This window comes from Hemitrygon akajei, chromosome 19 (assembly GCF_048418815.1).
Source record: "Hemitrygon akajei chromosome 19, sHemAka1.3, whole genome shotgun sequence".
Taxonomy (NCBI): Eukaryota; Metazoa; Chordata; class Chondrichthyes; order Myliobatiformes; family Dasyatidae; genus Hemitrygon; species Hemitrygon akajei.
In genome coordinates this window covers 665,989-684,958 of record NC_133142.1, presented here as the reverse complement: position 1 = coordinate 684,958, position 18,970 = coordinate 665,989, and the positions used below count along the sequence as shown (strand labels likewise).

Below are 18,970 nucleotides of genomic sequence, written 5' to 3'. Positions count from 1 at the left end.
AACAGCTCCCCCCTTATCAGCAGGTTTTATAGTGAGGTTGGGATTGGTGCTGAGGGAGCGGAGAACAGAGCGTTCGGAAGGAGTGAGGTTGGAATTGGAACATGGTGTGGTGAAGTTGAGACAGTTGATGTCCCGTTGGTAATTAGCAATAGAGAGATCCAGAGCAGGCAGAAGCCCAGAGCCGGGTGTCCATGAAGAGGAGGAGGGTTGAAGACAGGAGAAAGGGTCATCGGTGGGGATAGGAGAGTCCTTGCCAAAGAAGTAAGCTTGGAGACGCAGCCAGCGGAAGAAGAGTTCGGCATCATGACATACGCGGAGCTCACTGAGGTGTGGGCGAAAGGGGACAAAGGTGAGGCCCTTACTGAGGGCAGAGTGCTCAGCCTCAGAGAGTTGAAGGTCGGAGGGAATGGTAAACACCCGGCACAGATGAGAGATGGGATCAGAGGGGGGAGGGAGGCTGGTGGTGTCGGTGGAGAGGGGAGGGTTGGGGAGGGTTAATTGGTCTTCGTAAATTCACTCACACACACACACAAAATGTTGGAGGAACTCAGCAGGCCAGGCAGCATCTATGGAAAAGAGTAAACAGTCAATGTTTTGGGCTGAGACCCTCCATCATGACTGGAAAAAAGATGAGAAGTTAGAACAAGGAGGTGGGGGAGGGAAGAAAGTAAAAGGTGGTAGGTGATCGGTGAAAACAGAAGAGGGGTGAAGTTAAAAGCTGGAGAGTTGATAGGTGAAAGACAAAGGGGGCACTAGACAAGGTTGTCCTCTTAGCCCATTACTATTTAACATTGCTTTAGAACCTTTGGCAATTGCCATCAGAGAATCACAGGATATTTTGGGTATTAATCGTGGTACAGATATTCATAAGGTATCTTTGTATGCAGATGATTTATTATTATTATTCATTTCTAACCCTGAGAAATCTATTCCAGCAGTTTTATCATTGTTGGCTCAATTTAGTGAGTTCTCTGGGTATAAGTTAAATCTTAATAAGAGTGAATTGTTTCCTTTGAATAGACAGGTAATAGCTATGGTAATTTACCTTTTAAATTAGTTAATGACTCTTTTATTTACTTAGGGATTAAAATCACAAAAAACCATAAAGAATTATTTAGGTTTAATTTTTTACCCTTAATTGATCAGATTAAAGGCTTGTTTACTAAGTGGTCACCATTATCTTTATCTCTGATAGGTAGGATTAATGCTATTAAGATGGTTATTTTACCTAAGTTTTTATATATTTTTCAAGCGGTACCAATTTTTATTCCGAAATCCTTTTTTACTAATGTTGATTCAAAAATTTCCTCATATATATGGCAGAATAAAAATCCCAGGTTAGGTAAAACATACTTACAGAAGACAAAGAAGGAAGGTGGGTTGGCATTACCTAATTTCAGATTTTATTATTGGGCAGTTAATATTAGATATTTGTTATGTTGGTTGAAAGAATGGGATGGTCCTTTTGGCCCTCATTGGGTGAGTTTGGAAATTAAATCGGTACCAGGTTATGCTCTGGGTTCTATTTTAGGGACTTCTCTCCCTTTTGCTCTTTCTAAATTGCCGAAACGAATTGACAACCCGATAGTTAAATATACCTTACGTATATGGTTTCAATTTCGGAAATTTTTCGGGTTGACTCAATTCGTTTTAAATATTCCTATTGTATCCAATTGTTTTTTCCACCCTTCAATTATAGATCAAGCTTTTTTGGCTTGGAAAACTAAGGGTTTATTAAGATTTTCTGATTTATTTTCGGACAATTGTTTTATGTCTTTTGAGCAATTATCTAATAAATATAATTTGCCTAGATTTCATTTTTTTAGATACTTACAGGTTAGGCATTTTTTAAGTACGGTACTTCCTACGTTTCCAAATTTTGTGTCTTCAGATATTTTGGAGAGTTTGTTTGAATTAAACCCTTTTCAAAAAGGGCTTATATCAAAACTTTATAAGATAATTATGAAGATACGTTCAGTGCCCCTTGATAAGACCAAAAATGATTGGGAAAGAGAGCTTAATCTTATTATTCCTATTGAGAATTGGGATAGAATTCTTCAATTAGTTAATACATCATCTATATGTGCCAAACATTCATTAATACAATTTAAGGTCGTACATAGGGCCCATATGTCCAAGGATAAATTAGCTCATTTTTATTCTTATATAAACCCTATTTGTGACAGATGTCAATTGGAAATCGCGTCTTTAACTCATATGTTTTGGTCATGTCCGCTTTTGAAAAAATATTGGAAAGATATTTTTGATATTATCTCTGCGGTACTGAACATCGATTTACAACCCCATCCTATTACCGCAATTTTTGGTTTACCGATGATGGACTCACTTCATTTATCTCCTTCCGCCTGTCGAATGATTGCTTTTCTCACTTTGATGGCTAGAAGATCTATTTTGTTGAATTGGAAGGAAATTAATCCCCCCACTGTATTTCATTGGCTTTCTCAAACTATGTTATGTTTAAATTTAGAAAAAATTAGAAGTGGTGTATTCGATACTTCTTTTAAATTTGAAAAGATATGGAGACCATTTATTCAATATTTTCATATGATGTAATACGACCCTGTTCCAAGCTTATTGGTTTTTTCAGCTTTAATCGTATTTATGTTGAGAGGATCGGAGTTGACGACATTGATGTTTATGTATTCTTATAAACAGCCCTTTTTTTCCCCTCTTTTTTAGTTTTTTTTCTTTTTTTGCTTCCTTTTTTTCTTTAGATATTAGATTAGCAGGTTAGTCAATTTTGCATATATATATATTTTCTTTTTTTATATTATATATTATGAAATATCTAGATTTACCTTGTTCATACATATACTATATGGTTCATGTTTTGGGAAAACTTATTTATACTGTATTCATTGCTTATGTATTATTTCATGTGTAATGGGAATTTGTATGTTTGTAATCCCTTTATTAATATATCAATTGTATTTTGTTCATAATATTATTAATACTAATAAAAAGATTGAAAAAGAAAGAAAGAAAGACAAAGGGGAAATCTGACAGGAGAGGGTAGATGGCCTTGGAAGAATAGGAAGGGGGAGGAGCACCAGAGGGAGGTGATGTGCAGCTAAAGGCTGATTTATACTTCTGTGTAGGCTCTAAGCTGTAGCCTACGTAAGTGGCCTATGCCGTTGTGAGCATTTATACTTGTGTGTTGGTGTGTCTGTGTCGCTCTGCAATTCACCACCAAAACACTACTTGGCGGTGGGGTTTCTATGCCACTGTGTTGAGCTTGTTCGTGTTGAGTTTCTTTGTGTACTTCAAACAATGGCGACTGAAACTGAGCGCATCATGTTGGAGTTGGAGCCAATAAATGTTGAGATTACTGCAACGCAGAAAAGTGAGAAGACGTCGGAGGAGGTGGTGTATATGACCATTGAACAGACTGAGGCAAAAGGAGGCTGAATTTTCTGTGCTTGTCCGGCCATTTAGAGACACGGACGAGGAAATGCATTTCAAATATTTTCAGATGTCGGCAGGTAGATTTGACGATTTGGTTCATCGTTCAGAAGCAACCAGAAATGCGAAGCTACCAAGCAGACCAATCACAGTTGTTGCAGTCTGCGTCGCTGCGACTCGTAGTTACATTTTTTGGTGAGGTGCGCGTCAGGTTATGGCGTAGGGTATGGCATAGATTTGACACAGAGGTATAAATTGGCCTTAAGGAGATGAGAAGAGGTGAGAGACAGAAAGTACAATGGGGAATGGTGAGAGGGAGGAGCAATTACTGGAAATTGGAGAAAACAATGTTCATGCCATCAGGTTGGAGGATACCCAGAAGGAATACAGAGTGTTGCTTCTCCAAATTGACTGTGACCTCATCGCAGCAGTAGAAATACTGCCTCACCTGGAAAGACTGAATGGTAGTGAGAGAGGTGGTGGAGAGGCTGGTATGGCACTTATTCTGCTTGCGTAGGGAGCGATCGCTGCGGAAAGCAGAAGGGGGGGAGGGAAAGATGTGCGGGGTGGTGGGATCCCATTGAAGATGGTGAATGTTACAGAGAATTACGTGTTGGACATGGAGGCTATGGGGGTGGTAGCTGAGGACAAGAAGAACCCTATCTTTAGTGGGGGTTGCAGGAGGATGGGGTGAGGGCAGATATGTGCAAAATATTTCCTCGGTCATTTCTCTGGCAGTTTGAACGGGGCATGACTGCGCAAGCACGTGAAAGTCGGCCCGTGAGCAACCGGCAGAGTTTAAAAAGCAAGCAGATTAATGGAGCGGGCAACGGAGTAGTGGGAGACAGAGTAGGAAGGCTTTGGCTCGAGAGGCTTCGGCCAGCAGAGGCTGAGGACGAGCTTGTTCCCAGGGAAGTAAGACCAGGCAAGTTCCTTTAATAACTCTAATTAACTTAGGAGTAGGTTAGGGCAGTCGAGTGCTCCACTTGCAGTATGTGGGAAGTCAGGGCAAGCACAATTGTTCCTGATGATGATACCTGTAAAAGGTGCATCCAGCTGCGGCTCCTGACAAACCGTGTTAGGGAACTGGAGCTGGAGCTGGATGAACTTCGGATCATTCGTGAGACAGAGGCAGAAATAGACAGGAGTTACAGGGAGATAGTCACCCCTAAGAGTCAGGAGGCAGGTAGCTGTGTGACTGTCAGGAGAGGGAAGGGGAATAAACAGAATGAGCAGAGCACCCCTGCGGCTGTTCCCATCAATAATAAGCATACTGTTTTGGACACTATTGGTGGGGACGACCTACCAGGAACAAGTTGCAGTGGTTGCATCTCTGGCACCGAGACTGGACCCTCAGCTCAGAAGGGAAGGAGGGAAAAGAGGAGAGCAGTAGTGATAGGGGATTCGATAGTTAGGGGGACAGATAAGAGGTTCTGTGGAAGAGATTGAGAATCCCGGATGGTCTGCTGTCTCCCTGATGCCAGGTTCCGCGATATCTCGGATTGAGTTCTCAGTATTCTCAAGAGGGAGGGTGAGCAGCCAGATGTCGTGGTCCATGTAGGGACCAATGATGTGGATAGGAAGGAGGAGGAGATCCTGTAAAGGGAATTTAGGGAGTTAGGTACAAAGTTGAAGGATAGGACCTCCAGGGTTGCAATCTCAGGATTGCTCCCGTGCCACGTGCTAGTGAGGCTAGAAATAGGAAGATAATGCAGCTAAATACATGGCTAAGGAGTTGGTGCAGGAGGGAGGGCTTCATGTTTCTGGACAATTGGGCCTTGTTCCAGGGAAGGTGGGACCTGTTCCCATGGGGCGGGTTGCACCTGAACTGGAGGGGGACTAACATCCTTGTGGGAAGATTTGCTAGTGCTACTCCGGGGGGCGGGGTTTAAACTAGATTTGCAGGGGAAGGGGAACCAGAGTAGATAGTGAGGTGGAGGAGGATAAAGGTCATGCAAGAGCTGCAAGTATAGTGCATGGAGTAAAGCCAGATCTAACATTTAAAGGGGCTTTGAGGAAAGAGAAGCAGAATAAAGGGTGTAAAGGTAGTAAGGTAGAAGGGCTAAAGTGCGTATACTTCAATGCAAGAAGCATCAGGAACAAAGGTGATGAACTGAGAGCTTGGATACATACATGGAATTATGATGTAGTGGCCATTACAGAGACTTGGGTGGCACCAGGGCAGGAATGGCTTCTCAATATTCCTGGATTTCAGTGCTTTAAAAGGGATAGAAAGGGGGAGAAAAAGGGGAGGAGGGGTGGCATTACTGGTGTGGGATACTATTACAGCTACAGAAAGGGTGGGTAATGTAGCAGGATCCTCTTTTGAGTCAGTACGGGTGGAAGTCAGGAACAGGAAGGGAGCAGTTACTCTACTGGGGGTATTCTATAGGCCCCCTGGTAGCAGCAGAGATACCAAGGAGGCTTTAACTTCCCTAATATTGATTGGTACCTGATTAGTTCCAATGGTTTAGACGGGACAGAGTTTGTTAAGTGTATCCAGGACGGATTCCTGTCACAGTATGTTGACAGGCCGACTAGGGGGGATGCCGTACTGGATCTAATATGAGGTAACGAACCGGGTCAGGTAACAGATCTCTCAGTGGGTGAGCATCTGAGGGACAGTGACCACTGCTCCATGGCCTTTAGCATTGTCATAGAAGAGGACAGGAAAATTTTTAATTGGGGAAGGGCAAATTATGAGGCTATAAGGCTAGAACTTGCGGGTGTGAATTGGGATGATGTTTTTACAGGAAAATGTACTATGGACATGTGGTCGATGTTTAGGTATCTCTTGCAGGATGTTAGGTATAAATTCTTCCCAGTGAGGAAGATAAAGAATGGTAGGGTGAAGGAACCATGGGTGACAAGTGAGGTGGAGAATCTAGTCAGACGGAAGAAGGCAGCATATGTGAGGTTCAGGAAGCAAGGATCAGATGAGTCTATTGAGGAATATAGGGTAGCAAGAAAGGAGCTTAAGAAGGGGCTGAGGAGAGCAAGAAGGGGGCATGAGAAGGCCTTGGCGAGTAGGGTAAAGGAAAGCCCCAAGGCATTATTCAATTATGTGGAAGAACAAAAGGATAACAGGAGTGAAAGTAGGACCAATTAGAGGCAAAGGTGGAAAGATGTGCCTGGAGGCTATGGAAGTGAGCGAGGTCCTCAATGAATACTTCTCTTCGGTATTCACCAATGAGAAGGAACTTGATGATGGTGAGGACAATATGAGTGAGGTTGATGTTCTGGAGCATGTTGATATTAAGGGAGAGGAGGCGTTGGAGTTGTTAAAATACATTAGGGCGAATAAGTCCCCGGGGCCTGACAGAATATTCCCCAGGCTGCTCCATGAGGTGAGGGAGAAGATTGCAGAGCCTCTGGCTAGGATCTTTATGTCCTCGTTGTCCACGGGAATGGTACCGGAGGATTGGAGGGAGGTGAATGTTGTCCCCTTGTTCAAAAAAGGTAGTAGGGATAGTCTGGGTAATTATAGACCAGTGAGCCTTACATCTGTGGTGGGAAAGCTGTTGGAAAAGATTCTTAGAGATAGGATTTATGAGCATTTAGAGAATCATGATCTGATCAGGGACAGTCAGCATAGCTTTGTGAAGGGCAGATAGTGTCTAACAAGCCTGATAGAGTTCTTTGAGGAGGTGACCAGGCATATAGATGAGGGTAGTGCAGTGGATGTGATCTACATGGATTTTAGTAAGGCATTTGACAAGGTACCACATGGTAGGCTTATTCAGAAAGTCAGAAGGCATGGGATCCAGGGAAGTTTGGCCAGGTGGATTCAGAATTGGCTTGCCTGCAGAAAGCAGAGGGTCGTGCTGGAGGGAGTACATTCGGATTAAAGGGTTGTGACTAGTGGTGTCCCACAAGGATCTGTTCTGGAACCTCTACTTTTCGTGATTTTTATTAATGACCTGGCAGTGGGGGTAGAAGGGTGGGTTGGCAAGTTTGCAGACGACACAAAGGTTGGTGGTGTTGTGGATAGTGTCGAGGACTGTCAAAGATTGCAGAGAGACATTGATAGGATGCAGAAGTGGGCTGAGAAGTGGCAGATGGAGTTCAACCCAGAGAAGTGTGAGATGGTACACTTTGGAAGGACAAACTGCAAGGCAGAGTACAAAGTAAATGGCAAGATACTTGGAAGTGTGGAGGAGCAGAGGGATCTAGGGGTACATGTCCACAGATCTCTGTGAGTTGCCTCACAGGTAGATAGGGTAGTTAAGAAAGCTTATGGAGTGTTAGCTTTCATAAGTCGAGGGATAGAGTTTAAGAGCAGCTCTATAAAACTCTAGTTAGACCACACTTGGAGTACTGTGTCCAGTTCTGGTCACCTCACTATAGGAAGGATGTGGAAGCATTGGAAAGGGTACAGAGGAGATTTACCAGGATGCAGCCTGGTTTAGAGTGTATGCATTATGATCAGAGATTAAGGGAATTAGGGCTTTACTCTCTGGAGAGGAGGAGGATGAGAGGAGACATGATAGAGGTATACAAGATATTAAGAGGAATAGATAGAGTGGACAGCCAGCGCCTCTTCCCCAGGGCACCACTGCTCAATACAAGAGGACATGGCTTTAAGGTAAGGGGTGGAAAGTCCAAGGGGGATATTAGAGGAAGGATTTTTTTTTACTCAGAGTGGTTGGTGTGTGGAATGCACTGCCTGAGTCAGTGGCGGAGGCAGATACACTGGTGAAATTTAAGAGACTACTAGACAGGTATATGGAGGAATTTAAGGTGGAGAGTTATATGGGTGGCAGGGTTTAAGGGTCGGCACAACATTGTGGGCCAAAGGGCCTGTACTGTGCTGTATTGCTCTATGTTCTAAAATGGAAGAGACACAGGTGAGGCCAGTGTTGATAGTAGAGGAAGGAAAGCCCCTTTCTTTGATTAGTGCTAGAATGAAAAGCATTTATCATTAATTTATATAGATACTATAAACAGCCCATTTTTTTTCTTTCTTTTTTTTTCTTTATTAGTTAGTGGTTAGTTTGTTAGATTAGTTTTTCTTAGGGTAATAATATATTTTTTTTCTTTTTCTCTTTTCTGTTTTTTTTCTCAACATGATTTACCTAGTTTTTTTTTGGTTTCGTTTATATGACATTTGTATCATTCATGATTTGGGAAGACTTAACTATATTGTACTTATTGCTTGTGTATCCTTTTATGTTCATTTTAATTTTGTAAGTTTGTAATCTCATTATCTATGTACTAATCTTATAATTTTGATATTAATAAAAAGATTGAAAAAGAAAGAAAGAAAAGCATTCTTCTGAGAAAAGATGCGGCAAAGACAGAGGAACTGAGAGAAGGGGTTGGCACTTTTACAGGTGACAGGGTGAGAAGAGGTATAGTCCAGGTAGGTGTGAGAATCAGTGGGTTTGTAAAAGATATCAGTAGATAAACAGTCTTCATTCTTGGATTGGAGGGTCAGATCTGCAAGTCACCTACTCCACCTTGCTAAGTATCTGGACAGTGTGCCAGTGAGAATGGGTGCAACCACAGATCTGGCAAGATCTTTGACTATCATTATGGGGCTAAGGTGCCAGATATGTCCCCACTGCATAGCGATCTCAGCAATCACTGCATCAGATCTCCTTTCAACAAGTGTTCACTCTCAAGCTTTTACACTAGGTTATCCTCAAGGGGTTGCACTGTAACTTTGGGAAAAGTGATCACTCCTTACCCAGTGCAGCCAACCACTGGTGGTGAAGTTGGGAGAACCATCCTGTGTCCAGCAATTTCACCAGATCTGCATAGTCAGTGGGGATTCATTAATCTGTAAATTGCAAATATACACCGGGCAGCCTCCCACAGCAGTGCTGCGCTCAGACTACCGCCTATTGTGGGCAGTCATTCCACTGCACACGTGGATTGAGTTTACGTACTGGTACTTCAAAACCCCGATGGCCAATTTCAGTACTCTGTTCATCAGTTCCAGGCTGAACAAAGAAGACCATAAGATACAAGAGCAGAGTTAGGCCATTTGGCCATCGAGTCTGCTCCACTATTTCATCATGGCTAATCTATTTGCCTCTCAGCCCCAATCACCTGCCTTCTCCCTGTAGTCCTTCATGCCCTGACCAATCAAGAATCTATCTACCTCTACCTAAAATGCACCAAAAGCCTTGGCCTCCAAGGCAAGTCAAGTTTATTGTCATTTCAACCATAAACTGCTGGTACAGTACACAGTAAAAACGAAACAACATTCTTCTAGGACCCTTGTGCTACATGAAACAACACACAAAACTACACTAGACCATGTGAGACAGCACAAGGTTACAATGGACTACGTAAAACAACATAAAAACTGCACTAGACTACAGACCTGCACAGGACTACATAAAGTGCACAAAACAGTGTAGGCCAGTACAATAATTAATAAACAAGACAATAAGCACAGTACAGGATAAATTACAATATAATAATAAATGATGTATATGTCAGTCTAGACTGAGTATTGAGGAGTCTGATAGCTTGGGGGAAGAAACTGTTGCACAGTCTGGTTGCTTGGCTATGGAGCTGGTGTTGAGAGACCAGGTGAGATTCTCCACCAGGTGAATACCAAAAAATTTGGTGCTCTTAACGATCTCAACAGAGGAGCTGTCAATGTTCAGCAGAGAGTGGTCGCTCTATGCTCTCCTGAAGTCAACAACCATCTCTTTTGTTTTGTTCACATTCAGAGACAGGTTGTTGGCTTTGCACCAGTCTGTTAGCTGCTACACCTCCTCTCTGTATGCTGACTCGTCAGTCTTGCTGATGAATGACAAGTCAGCACCTGTGGCAATAAATTCCACAGATTAACCTCTCTCTGGCTAAAGGAATTCTTCCTCTAAAGAGAAGGACTTCCTTTCCTTAAGGCTATGGTGGGGAATAGAAAGACTTCACATCAAGCTTTCCTATCAGGAGGAATTGAAGGGTTGACCAAGAGTTGAGAGTCCAAGATTAGCCACCTTGACATCGGAGGTGCTCAGCTTAGACACTAGCCTGGATCAAGCTATCTAGGATCCTGTCCTGTAGCAGATGTACCAAGAGAGACTTGGAGCTTAGGAGATCGATCCACAGGTGCATACACGAGGTGGTGAGCCCAGATTTGTGTTTTTGCTGGGGTAGCTCATTTAGCTGGCCACCAACTCCTGTCACAATTGAAGGGAATAGGCAACTCCATCCACTCCTTTAATTGGGCTCTGTCTTTTTGTCTCCATCTACACCAGGAACCAAGTATTGTGCGAAGTTCTGCCATAGGTTAAACTAGAGGGACCCATGTCTGTTGCCAGCTCAGGTTGGACAAAGTGACCCTGGGGATTCCTCAGTGTTCAGTGAGATATCCTGAGAGGAGAATCCTGGGGAAACCCTGGCACCAAGGAGGCACAAGACCATGATAACCTTTCTGCAAAAAGGAATGACTACCTCTGTAGAACAAGCCCTGGTTTCCCCCCTCAGTGTGGATTCCAACTTCTCTACCTAGCCACTTGTGACCTGTGCTGACCCAAGTGAACTCTCCTGTCCAATTCCACAGTCCCAGGGTTGTCCATCCACTAGGTCCAGGACTGGTCCACTTGGGTCAGAGGGTTGGTCTGTCAATGCCTTTCTCTCCCTTGACCAAGTGAAAGCATTTGACAGACTGGTGCACAGATATATATGCAACTCCCTATGAAACTGTGCACCTTTATATGAGCCCGAGTTAACATCTGTATAAGGACAAGAGCATCTGGTCAAAGTTAACAGGTCCTTAACAATATCTGTTGGTTTGGCACAAGAATGTGCTTGCCCCAGGTTTGGCTAATCTGTATTTTATCCATCCAGAGCCATTCCATTGTTTTCATTACAGGAGGTTGATGGGTTTACTTTTGCATGGACTGGGCTTGGAGTTATCCCCTTGGCTAAATCCAGTGATGTGTCAGAGGGCAAAGGAGTAATTCTGAGTGAGCTGACCTCTGCTTGAACTGAAGTTCAGTGGCTATAGTCACTGAAACTTTACTCCGAATCCAGACCCGCTCCTCTCCTTGATCGTGCAACATCAAGGAATCTCCAAAAATCTGCTCCCACACATTCTCCTTCTTGTATGGGGACCTGATGTGCCATAGATGCCACAGCAAGTAGATCAAAGTTTGGGGGTTCTCTACACTAAAGTCTTGTCCTTTATAGTGGGGACTTGCATCAGACAGAGTTGGCTTACAGGCTCCTGGGGCACCTGCCATTGTTGTAACCTGCAGTCCATGAATATCTGTAGCAAGAGGTTGCCCACCCGAGGACTAGAATGGACAGGATTTTGGCTACAGAATTCCTTGTCCATCTGCCCCTGGATAATGTGGCCATCACAGATCTCAATCAGCCAACTATCTGCCCTTTATGATTAAACTTGGAGTATCCTAGACAGAATGCTGGTGGTGTCTCCCAACTATCTTCCACGACCAGAGGGAGCACAGAGCATATCCAGTTAAATGAGGATTCTATTTTTAAATGTTGTAACAGAGAAACATAGAAAACCTACAGCACAAAACAGGCCCTTCAGCTGTGCCAAACATGTCCTTACCTGAGAAATTATCTAAGGTTACCCATAACCCTCTATTTTTCTAAGCTCCATGGACCTATCTAGGAGTCTCTTAAAAGACCCTATCGTATTCCCCTCCACCATTGTCACTGGCAGCCCATTCCATATACTTACCAAGCTCTGCATAAAAAACTTCCTCTACCTACTTCCAAGCACCTTAAAACTGTGCCCTCTCGTGTTAGCCATTTCAGCCCTGGGAAATAGCCTCTGACTATCCACACGATCAATGCCTCTCATCATCTTATACACCTCTAACAGGTCCCCTCTCATCCTCCATCGTTCCAAGGAGAAAAGGCTGAGTTCACTCAACCTATTCTCTCCCATGGGGATGCATGATCCCCAAACCAGGCAACTTCCTTGTAAATCTCCTCTGCACCCTTTTATAGTTTCCACATCCTTCTTGTAGTGAGGTGACCAGAACTGAGCACAGTACTTCAAGTGGGGTCTGACCAGGGTCCTATACAGCTGTAACATTACCTCTCGGCTCTTAAACTCAATCCCAAGGTTGATGAAGGCCAATGCACCATATGCCTTCTTAACCACACAGTCAACCTGTGCAGCAGCTTTGAGTGTCCTATAGACTCGGACCCCAAAATCCCTCTAATCTTCGACACTGCCAAGAGTCTTAACATTAATACTATATTCTGCCATCATATTTGACCTACCAAAATGAACCACCTCACAGTTATCTGAGTTGAACTCCATCTGCCACTTCCCAGCCCAGTTTTGTATCCTATCAATGTCCCGCTGTAACCTCTGAAAGCCCTCCACACTAGCCACAACACACACAACCTTTGCGTCATCAGCAAACTTACTAACCTATCCCTCCACTTCCTCATCCAGGTCATTTATAAAAATCATAATGAGTAAGGGTCCCAGAAAAGATCCCCGAGGCACTCCACTGGTGACCAACCTCTATGCTGAATATGTCCCATCTATATCCACTCTTTGCTTTCTGCGAGCAATCCAATTCTGGATTTACAAAGCAAGGTCCCATTGGATCACATGCCTCCTTACTTTCTCAATAAGCCTTGCATGGGGTACCTTATCAAATGCCTTGCTGAAATCCATATACACTTGTTACAAATGTGCCACAACTCTGAGGGGCCGAAGGGTACAAAGTAGCCCCCTCCTTTTTGAGAATCGCAAGATCGCTATTAATTCGGGTCTGGGACCCAGGAAATGAGAGAGAATCCACAAGGGTTTGGAATGTGTGTCCTGGCCTCAGCGATACAAAGCCATGGATACCGGCCATTGTCTCTTGAAGACGGAATTGTCTATTGAGTACTGTACTATTCATTGAAGCCCTCAGGGAATGACCAGAGTGGGCTGGTTGAGGGATTGCATCATCCCAACCTGATTGACATCTGAGACCCCGTGAGTAAGGATAAAAGAGGGTCTGGGGAACAACCCCTTCAGACGCACCAGGAGAAATGCTAGAAATCCCATGACAGCGTTTAAGAGCGACAGCCGGTGGTGCCCGCGTGCGTCCTTTCCCTTGCCTGGGATTGGCGGCCATACCACGGAAGAACGACTTAGCTAAAGGAGAGGACACCAACGAAATTTCGAAGGATCGACATCATAAAAAGGAAAAGCTGGCAAGTTTCAAAAATCCCTCTCTTGTCTCCAACCAAAAAGCTGCAGCCTGAATGAACTAAAGTGACTTTTATATTTCCATCGGACAATACATTATCCCCTAGACAACGATAGAGCTTATTTCTTATTTATTATTATACCCGCACTTTTAGAGTTAGTATTGACAATGTATATTATCTGTATGTTTGCATTGATATTATTCTTGTGTATTTTTACCAATAAATACTGTTAAAAATAGTACCATCAGACTTCAACTGACCTCTCTATCTTTGCTGGTAAGTGACCCAGTTACGGGGTACGTAACACACTACAGCTACTGCCCTACCTTTATCAACTTGTTTAGTCACATCCTCAAAAAATTCAATCAGGCTCATAAGGCACAACCTGCCTTTGACAAAGCCATGCTGACTATTCCTAATCATATTATACTTCTCCAAATGTTCATAAATCCTGCCTCTCAGGATCTTCTCCATCAGCTTACCAACCACTAAGTCAGACTCACTGGTCTATAATTTCCTGGGCTATCTCTACTACCCTTTCTTGAATAAGGGAACAACATCTGCAACCCTCCAATCTTCTGGAACCTTTCCCATCCCCATTGTTGATAGAAAGATCATTACCAGAGACTCAGCAATCTCCTCCCTCACCTTGTACAGTAGCCTGGGGTACACCTCATCCGGTCCTGGAGACTTATCCAACTTGATGCTTTCCAAATACTCCAGCACATTCTCTTTCTGCTCAAGCTTTACAATCCGCTGTAAGTCATCCTCACAATCGCCAAGATCCTCTTCTGTAGTGAATACTAAAGCAAAGTATTCATTAAGTACCTCCTCCGGTTCCATACACACTTTTTCACTGTCACACTTGATTGGTCCTATTCTCTCACGTGTTATGCTCTTGCTCTTCACATACTTGTATAAAATGCCTTGGAGTTTTTCTTAATCCTGCTCACCAAGGCCTTCTCATGGTCCCTTCTGACTCTCCTAATTTCACTCTTAATCTCCTTCACGCTAGTCTTATCTTCTCAAGCTTCAAACCCAATAATATGAATGGCAGCACTGCTTCACTACCAGATGAACTCAACACCTTCTATGCAGGCTTTGAAAGGGAGAACACAACCACAGCTGTGAAGATCCCTGCTGCACATGATGACCCTGTGACCTCTGTCTCAGAGGCCGATGTTAGGCTGTCTTTGAAGACAGCAAACCCTCGCAAGGCAGAAGGTCCCAATGGAGTACCTGGTAAGGCTCTGATAATCTGTGCCAACCAATTAGCAGGAGTATTCAAGGACATTTTCAACCTCTCATTGCTACAGACAGAAGTTCCCACTTGCTTCAAAAAGGTAACAATTATATCAGTGCCAAAGAAGAATAAGCCTTAATGACTATTGCCCGGTAGCACTCACATCGACAGTGATGAAATGCTTTGAGAGGGTTGGTTATGACGAGATTGAACTCCTGCCTCAGCAAAGACCTGGCCCCATTGCAATTTTCCTATCGTCACAATAGGTCAACAGCAGACACAATCTCAATGGTTCTTCACACGGCTTTAGACCACCTAGACAACACAAACACTTAGGTCAGGATGCTGTTCATCGACTATAGCTCAGCACTTAATATCATCATTCCCACAATCCTGATTGAGAAGATGCAGAACCTGGCCTCTGCATCTCCCTCTATAATTGGATCCTCGACTTCCTAACCACAAGACCACATTCTGTGTGGATTGCTGATAACATATCCTCTTTGCTGACGATCAACACTGGCACACCTCAGGGGTGTATACTTAGCCCACTGCTTTACTCTGTATTCAAATGACTGTGTGGCTAGGCATAGCTCAAATACCGTCTACAAATTTACTGACAATACAACCACTGTTGGTAGAGTCTCAGGTGGTGACGAGCAGGCGTACAGGAGTGAGATATACCAACTAGTGGAATGGTGCCACAGCAACAACCTGGCACTTGATGTCAGTAGGAAGAAAGAGCTGATTGTGGACTTCAGGAAGGGTAAGCTGAAGGAACACAAACCAATCCTCATAGAGGGATCAGAAGTGGAGAGAGTGAGCAGTTTCAAGTTCCTGGGTGTCAAGATCTCTGAGGATCTAACCTGGTCCCAACATATTGATGTAGTCATAAAGAAGGCAAGACAGTGGCTATTCTTTATAAGGAGCTTGAAGCGATTTGGCATGTCAACAAATACACTCAGAAACTTCTATAGTTGTACCATGGAGAGCATTCTGACAGGCTGCATCACTGTCTGGTATGGAGAGGCTACCGCACAGGACCCTAAGAAGCTGCAATAGGTTGTAAATCTAGACAGCTCCATCTTGGGCACTAGCCTACAAAGTACCCAAGACACCTTTAGGGAAGCGGTGTCTCAGAAAGGTAACGTTCATTATTAAAGACCTCCAGCACCCAGGGCATGCCTTTTTCTCACTGTTACCATCAGGCAGGAGATACAGAAACCTGAAGGCACACACTCAGTGATTCAGTAACAGCTTCTGCCCCCCGCCATCCGATTCCTAAATCGACTTTGAAGCTTTGGACACTACCTCACTATTTTTAATATTTACTGTTTTGTTTTCTAATTTGTTTTTGCACATTTTTAATAATCTACTCAATATATGTATATGATTTACTTGTTTATTTTTTATTTTTATTTTTTATTATTATTTTTTCCCTCTCTGCTAGATTATGTATTGCATTGAACTGCTGCTGCTAAGTTAACAAATTTCACGTTACATGCCAGTGATAATTGAGAGGCCAGACTGCGCAGGCGTGTGACGTCAGCCAGTTGAGTGCGAACCATTTAAAAAGGGCAAGGAATCTGCAGAAGTTTTTGATTCGGAACAAAAAGGCAGTGGGAGAGCACCTAAGGATTTCCAGCAGGAAGACATTTTGAGTCCTCAGGGGAAGAGAGAGGCCAGACTGTGCAGGCGAGTGACATCAGCCAGTTGAGCGCGAACAGTTTAAAAAGAAGGCAGCCATATCTAGTGGGCAGCAGAGTGAAAGGGCTTTGACTCAACAGGCTTCGGCAGTAATGGGACAAGGTGAGGCAGTTGTTGATTGCAAAAGGAGGTAGTATGTGTGCGAGTCCAGTTTTCTGTGGTTGGTGTCAGATGTGGGAGGTCCTGGAGTCTCCCAGCGTCCCGGGCGGCCATATCTGCGCCCAGTGCATCAAGATCCAACTCCTAAGGGACCAGGTTAGGGAACTGGAGATGCAGCTTGATGACCTTCATCTGGTCAGGGACAGTGAGGAGGTGATAGAGAGGAGTTACAGGCAGGTGGTCACTCAGGGGCCACAGGGGACAGAGAAATGGGTCACAATCAGGAGAGGGAAGGGGAAGAGTCAGGTACTAGAGAGTACCCCTGTGGCTGTACCCCTTGACAATAAGTACTCCTGTTTGGGTACTGTTGGGGGGGACAGCCTACCTGGGGGATGCGACAATGGCCGTGCCTCTGGCACAGAGTCTGGCCCTGTGGCTCAGAAGGGTAGGGTAAGGAAAAGGAAGGTAGTAGTGATTGGGGACTCTATAGTCAGGGGGTCAGACAGGCGATTCTGCGGACGCAGGAAAGAAACTCGGATGGTAGTTTGCTTCCCAGGTGCCATGGTCCGGGATGTTTCTGATCGCTGCCAAGATACCCTGCGGTGGGAGTGAGAACAGCCAGAGATCGTGGTACATATTGGTACCAATGACATAGGTAGGAAAAGGGAAGAGGTCCTGAAAGACTACAGGGAGTTAGGAAGGAAGTTGAAAAGCAGGACCTCAAAGGTAGTAATCTTGGGATTACTGCCTGTCCCACGCGACAGTGAAAATAGGAATAGAATGAGGTGGAGGATAAATGCGTGGCTGAGGGATTGGAGCAGTGGGCAGGGATTCAGATTTCTGGATCATTGGGACCTCTCTTGGGGCGAGTGTGATCTGTACAAAAAGGACAGTTTGCACTTGAATACCAGGGGACCAATATCCTGGCAGTCAAGTTTGATAGAGCTGTTGGGGAGGGTTTAAACTAGTTTGGCAGTGGGGTGGGAATCAGAATGAGAGTGCAGGAATTAAGGTAGAAGGACAAGGGCATGATGCTAAGAGTTCTGAGTTGATCAGGAAGGACAGGCAGGGGGCGAAACATAATTGTAGCCAGTTAAAGGGGTTGAAATGTGTCTATTTCAATGCTAGGAGTATTAGGAACAAGGAGGATGAACTTAGAGCATGGATTAGTACATGGAACTATGATGTTGTGGCTGTTACTGAAACTTGGTTGGAGGAAGGGCAGGACTGGATGATGCAGGTCCTGGGGTTCAGGTGTTTTAAAAGGAATAGGATGGGTAGAAAAGTGTTTGGGGGGGGGAGGAAGTGGCATTGCTGTTCAGGGATAGTATCACAGCTACAGAAAAGGAGGATGCTGCAGAGAGAGTGTCCACTGAGTCAGTCTGGGTGGAAGTCAGAAATAGGAAGGGATCAATCACTGTGCTGGGAGTAATCTACAGGCCCCCAAATAGCCCTCGGGACACCGAGGAGCAGATAAGTAGGCAGATTTTAGAATGGTGCACAAAATACAGGGTAGTAGTTATGGGTGATTTCAACTTCCCTCATATTGACTGGCACCTCCTGAGTGCAAGGGGGATAGGTGGGGCTGAATTTGTCAGATGTGATCAAGAAGGATTCCTGACACAGTACATGGACCGGCTGACGAGAGGAGAGGCTATACTGGATCTAGTTCTGGGTAATGAACCTAGTCAAGTGACAGACCTCTTGGTGGGGGAGCATTTTAGTGAGAGTGACCACAACTCTTGGCTTCAGCATAGCTATGGAAAGGGATAAAATCAGATGAAATGGTAAAGTGGGGAGGGGTTAACTTTGTAGGGATGAGGCAGGAATTAGCAAGAGAAAATTGGAAACAGATGTTCAAAGGGGAAAGCACAGAAGTAATGTGGGAGAAGTTTAGGGATCTCTTGAGCTGGGTTCAGGATAGGTTTGTCCCACTGAGGCAAGGAAAACATGGTAGGAAAAGGGAACCGTGGCTGACGAAACACGTGAGGTAACTCGTCAAGAGGAAAAAGGAAGCATATGTTAGATATAAGAAGCAGGAAGTAGGAGGGGCTCATGAGAAATATAGGGTAGCCAGGAAGGAGCTAAGGAAAGGACTTAGGAGAGCTCGAAGGGGGTATGAGAAGGCCTTGGCATGTAGGTTTAAGGAGAACCCCAAGGCGTTCTATGCGTATGTGTAGAACAGGAGGATGACGAGAACAAAGGTGGGACCGCTAAAGGATAAAGAGGGCAACATGTGCCTGGAGGCAGAGGAGGTTGGGGAGGTCCTAAGTGAATACTTTGCTTCAGTATTCACAAGTGGAAAGGATCTTGATCAGGGTAAGGTCGAAATAGAGCAGGCCTGTG

At 44.4% G+C, this 18,970-nt stretch overlaps 1 protein-coding gene across 3 annotated transcripts in view; it reads right to left on the bottom strand.

Annotated features, from left to right (window-relative positions):
• LOC140741680 (protein kinase C delta type-like) overlaps nt 1-18,970 on the bottom strand; it is a 129,292-nt gene that overhangs the window by 60,323 nt on the left and 49,999 nt on the right. Inside the window, exon 2 of one of the 3 annotated variants that reach the window (XM_073071949.1) lies at nt 14,224-14,378. The exons of the other annotated variants lie outside the window; for them this stretch is intronic. The gene's annotated coding sequence lies outside the window, so the exon portion shown is untranslated. The remainder of the gene's footprint in view (nt 1-14,223; nt 14,379-18,970) is intronic. 3 annotated transcript variants of the gene reach the window in all.